Source organism: Scylla paramamosain, unplaced genomic scaffold, assembly GCF_035594125.1.
Source record: "Scylla paramamosain isolate STU-SP2022 unplaced genomic scaffold, ASM3559412v1 Contig50, whole genome shotgun sequence".
Lineage (NCBI taxonomy): Eukaryota > Metazoa > Arthropoda > Malacostraca > Decapoda > Portunidae > Scylla > Scylla paramamosain.
Window position 1 is genome coordinate 412,501 of NW_026973715.1, and position 5,000 is coordinate 417,500.

Genomic DNA, 5,000 nt, shown 5'->3' on the forward strand with positions numbered 1-5,000 from the left:
GACAAGTTACGTCAGACGCATTTGTGATTGAACATCAATTATGAATGTGCGCTGCCTTCACATTCCTGCCACAGGAAAGACTCATGACTGACAGGCAGATTTTGCCAGACCTGTTCATATTTCAGCAGTAATGAGTTGTGAGTGGGCACTGTCCTCGCATCACTGCCACACAAGAGCTTGGTGACTAATTGGTGGAGCACATTTAGTCACACCTATACATATTTCAACACAAGTGAGTTGTAATTATCTACCGTCTTTACATTCCAGCCATACCAAAGCTCTGTGACATAGGCGGGGCAGATTTAGCCAAACCTATTCATATCTCAACACCAATGACTAGTTAATATCAACTGCCTTCATATTCCCGTCACACAAGCTTGCTGACGTAACCCTCTCACTGCCATCTGGTACACCTTCCCTTCATCACAAAGCACTCAGATGGTTCCCTTTTGTTCTACAGCCATCTCTAAACATTACATAGGCTAAACTCTGGATAGCTCGTGTATTCCCTCTTTCCTTTCCTGTACGTGTTTGTGATGATCTGCAGTGGCTGAAGTTCTGTGAATTGTTGGTTAAAGGAATGAAAGGGAGGAAATTGTGGTTAATCCCACAATGATATTCTTGAGCAGAGAATCGTGTGGAAATAACGTGGATGAGTTGATGTAAGTGTTTGTAAAGATCTCATACAGTGCTTTTACTACTGAAAATTGTCGGTTATCGCAATGAAAGGGAGGGCATTGAGGTTAATCACACATTAGTATTCTTGTGGAGATAAAGTTAATGAGACACGAGTGGAAATAACGTTAATGAGATGACTGCTGGAGCTCCGACCGTCGACATCCCGCCATCCCTCAGCTGCTGCTAAGCGTCGCCATGAATAATGTGCGTCACTTTGGCTATGCGCCGGTAATTGCCGCTCACTGATCACGTGATCTTCGCAAGTGTTTGCCACCGATTGTGTGTCAAGCACTTCATGATGGTGGTAATGTTGTTTTGTTAATTTTAGGCAAGTTTGTAACGTATCTCTCTCTCTCTCTCTCTCTCTCTCTCTCTCTCTCTCTCTCTCTCTCTCTCTCTCTCTCTCTCTCTCTCTGCCGACGACACACACACACACACACACACACACACACACACACACACACACACACAAACAGGAATGTTAAAGAAGCAAAGCAATTACGCGAAATTTCCACCACATGAGCTGCGGTCGGAAGAAGAAACTTGTGGCAGGAAACGAGTCACTTAAGGAGCTTTTTTTTCTTTTTTCTTACATTTGGACAGAAAATGTTCTCGACCTTACACGAAAACACACACACACACACACACACACACACGGAAAGGACTACATAAAAACCGTTACTCGTTTTCAGTACTGAATTCTAGTCTTGAAGGTAAAATGAAAGGGAGAGCAAAGATTTAAATCGAAAGATGAAAACTCCAAAACAAAACATTTACTGTAACTGTATTAATGTACGGCTACACACACACACACACACACACACACACACACACACACACACTTTAAAAATAACACAACTCCAAACTTCCCCCATAAAAAAAATAAATAAATAAAACAATATTCTTGGGGATGGAGGGGGAAGATAGGGAGTGTTCAACAAGCAATAGAGAGGGAGGGGGAAGTAGTTGGGATGTGTGTGGTGGGGAAACCATGCCTGGGAAGGTAGCAGGGCAGAGGGAGAGAGGGGAGGAAGGAAGCAGGGTGGAGGGAGGCAGGGGGAGGCAGGGCAGAGGGAGGGATGGGCGAGCATGGCGCAGGAAGACAGGGGACGGTGTTTGAGTGTGTGGCGGTTGTTTATCGTGTTGTTATAAAGTATTGCAACACTAGTGCATGAGTGCCTTGTGTCTGTGATATGGCAAATAAACAATTCAATAAATGGCTAAACGAAACAAATATCTAAGGAAAACAGACACGAGGAAAATTTTACTGGAAAATATGATAACTTAACTGAATGAACACTAATGAGAACAAACGTAATCTATCCTACCGCTCGCAGGAAGGCCGTACCTAGTCTTACTGCGGCCTTCCTAACCAGAACCTTACGGAATTACTAACCACATCCCTTGCTGAGGAACACGTGTGTTGATTGATGGCAACTTCGTAATGCTCCCCTTTTCTTTGTCTTCGCTAAAACACACGTGCCACGACAATAACACGTTTTTTTTTTCTCTCTCAAACAAGTTACTTTGTCCTTGCATGACTTGCACACCACGGATATAAACGAATAAAAAAAAAAAAACATTTTTGTTCCTAACTAAATTCGCAAATTATGAGTATTGTGACTGGCTGCGCCACCTTAAGTCTCATTAGATCACGTTTCTGTGCAAGATTAACGGGTAAACAAGGGGCAAGATGGCGTAGGTACAGTACTAGCTAGACGCGGCAGAGTATTTTCCACATTATGAAAAACACACACCTGCGGTACTCACCACTGTGAACTGAAGGAATACTGTGAACATCCAGGAAGTTCGGGGATTTTAACTCCTCCTGGTCGATGCACGGAAGTAAACACTCCCACAGGCTGTTTCTTGACTCCTACTGTGTTCCCGCCTTAGCTAACACAACACAACACTACCCACGTCTTCTGTACTCCAGCGCATGGCCAGTGTTTCCAGAGTCACACACACACACACACACACACACACACACACACACTACACGCACATAGAACAACACACACCAGTACACGCGAGGCAGCACAGCACACACGTCTTCACACTTACACAACACACAGCACACCCACTCCTGTCTGAGAGCTGACTGGTGTGACGTCAGCACTGTTGCCAAGTTACCTTTAATTCCCTTCATAGTTTGAGCCACACAGGGCCCCATGCAGGTCTGGGTCTTAGCACTGCAGGAATAGTTTTGCAATGGGTTGTTAGGTCAGTTGGTTTGAGGAGAGAGAATGGACGGTGATGTTATTTATATCACTTTATTTCTACCATCACTTTCTTCCTTCCCGTTCTCACTCTTCCTCCCTACCCCAACCAACTGTCTCCCTACACCCTCCCTCCCATGCCCTCTTCACTCCTTCCTTCTTTTCCTCCCCCACAATGCACTGCCTCTCTCTCTCTTCTCCTACCCTCACTTCCTAACCTTTTTCACTCCCTCACAGTTCCTCCCTCTTCTCTAACCTTAACCATACAACTTAAAACATAATGCAGTCTCATTACAACCACTCATACATCACTAAAAGCACCAGGCAAACATGTACAGTAGAGGACGTATCAAACATCAACACCTGGGCCACCACCAAGGAGGTGGTGTGGTCTCTGCGCATGGAAACACTGACGGGTTCAGAGCTTCACCAGTGTCGATGTGTCGCTGGGGTGAGCTGCACGCTTTGCCTCTACCGTGTAAGCCCTGTCCTGCCTGAAGACTTACCAGTCTATCAGCAGCATGTTGGGCTAACAGTAATCCTTCAGTGGTTTACCAGTAAATCAGCTGGTAAGACATTTATTTCTCTACCCAACAATTAGGGATTAGGCCAACCCTGCTCCACCAGCTAACACGAAACGTCATCAAACAAAAACTCGTATATGGTGTTCTGTTTTACCATCACATCTACAAAAGGATCATCTAAAAACTACATTTCCAGGCTTGCACAGAAGCGGCAAAGCGTTCGGCTCGCCCCAGCCACCTAGCGACACCTGTCACCGTATGCAGAGACCACACCACCGCCCCGCTGCTGGCCCAGGTGTTTGTCTCATAGCTCCCCCACTGTACCTTCCGTACCACTTAACCCTTTCATTGTTATTTACCACATCTTTCCTTAACCACCATTCACTCTGAGAACATTTTTCTCGTTGTACAGCCACTACCTCCAGACATTGCACTTGATACAAATTGTATAATATTTAGTTTTGTATCCCCTTCTCTCTTACCGATACCTATAATTTTTTTTTTTTTTTTAATATTGTGAGTCGTTGCTTATCACAGTGAAAGGGTTAAATAATCACAGCAGGACATATTGAGTCACTGCATAGAGACTGCCTGTGTACCCACGTGATGTATGAAGGCTTGAGACACAGGAGGCACAGGAGACAGTAGGCGCCTGCCGAAACGATAATTACTCCCAGTGAGGTGTGCAGCACTGGATCAGGGGGTGCTGTGAACTTATCATTAAAGCCAGCTGTGACCTCACTGAACGTTTCCCTTTGTGTCTCACAACACAAGGGGACAGTCACAGCCTGCCCTCTAAAGACAACTCTCTTCCTCAACACAAAGGCACCTAATTACACACACACCCTTCACCCAAAATTAAAAATTATCATGGCGACTCCTACACCGGCCTCGGAGTCTCCATCTGGGAAGGGGACCACAGATGTCCCCAGGTCGGACTCCTCTTCTGGCACCGACCCTCCACAACTTTTTCTTCATTGACTTCTGCAACATTTGTGGTCTTAGATCTAATTTTCAATCTGTAGAACACCACCTCTCCTCTACTAAACCTCATCTTCTTTTCCTGAATATGGGGGCCCGTCCGGGATGTTGAACACTTGTGGAGTGTAACGAGTGTTACGCGGTCATTGTCACTGGGAGGAATTGACCTGTGTGAGATATTTCTTAAAACTGTGTCTGTATTTTTGTGTATGTTATCTTGTGGTGACGATATTGGTGTGTGAAGGTGTATTCTGTTAGAGTATTTTTGAATATTTATTGGTGTAATATTTGGAGGAATATTTTGTGAAGTGTAGTGATTGTAATCATGGCGGCTAAACGTGTCGGGGCGTTCCTTCTGTCAAGGATTGTGCATGCATTGTACACACTAACCAGGGAGGAATTGTGCTCACTGGGTGAGAGGTTCCAAGTGGAGTTGAGGTCCAAGAAAAGGAGGAAATGCAGGTGGAGTTAAAAAAAAAAAAAAAAAAAGGTCTCGTGAAGAGGAGCTGGTTTGAAAATGATGGAGGTGAAAGTGAGGGCAATGATGAAGGGAGTGTAGAGGAAGGTGCTTGGCTCAGTGACATCAATCTGGATGCAC

General features: G+C 45.0%; 1 protein-coding gene across 3 annotated transcripts in view; it reads right to left on the minus strand.

Annotated features, from left to right (window-relative positions):
* Window positions 1–5,000, minus strand: part of LOC135098203 (uncharacterized) — a 96,439-nt gene that overhangs the window by 29,511 nt on the left and 61,928 nt on the right. Inside the window, exon 1 of one of the 3 annotated variants that reach the window (XR_010266668.1) lies at window positions 2,449–2,778. The exons of the other annotated variants lie outside the window; for them this stretch is intronic. The gene's annotated coding sequence lies outside the window, so the exon portion shown is untranslated. Of the gene's footprint in view, window positions 1–2,448; window positions 2,779–5,000 lie in introns of those variants that run through there. 3 annotated transcript variants of the gene reach the window in all.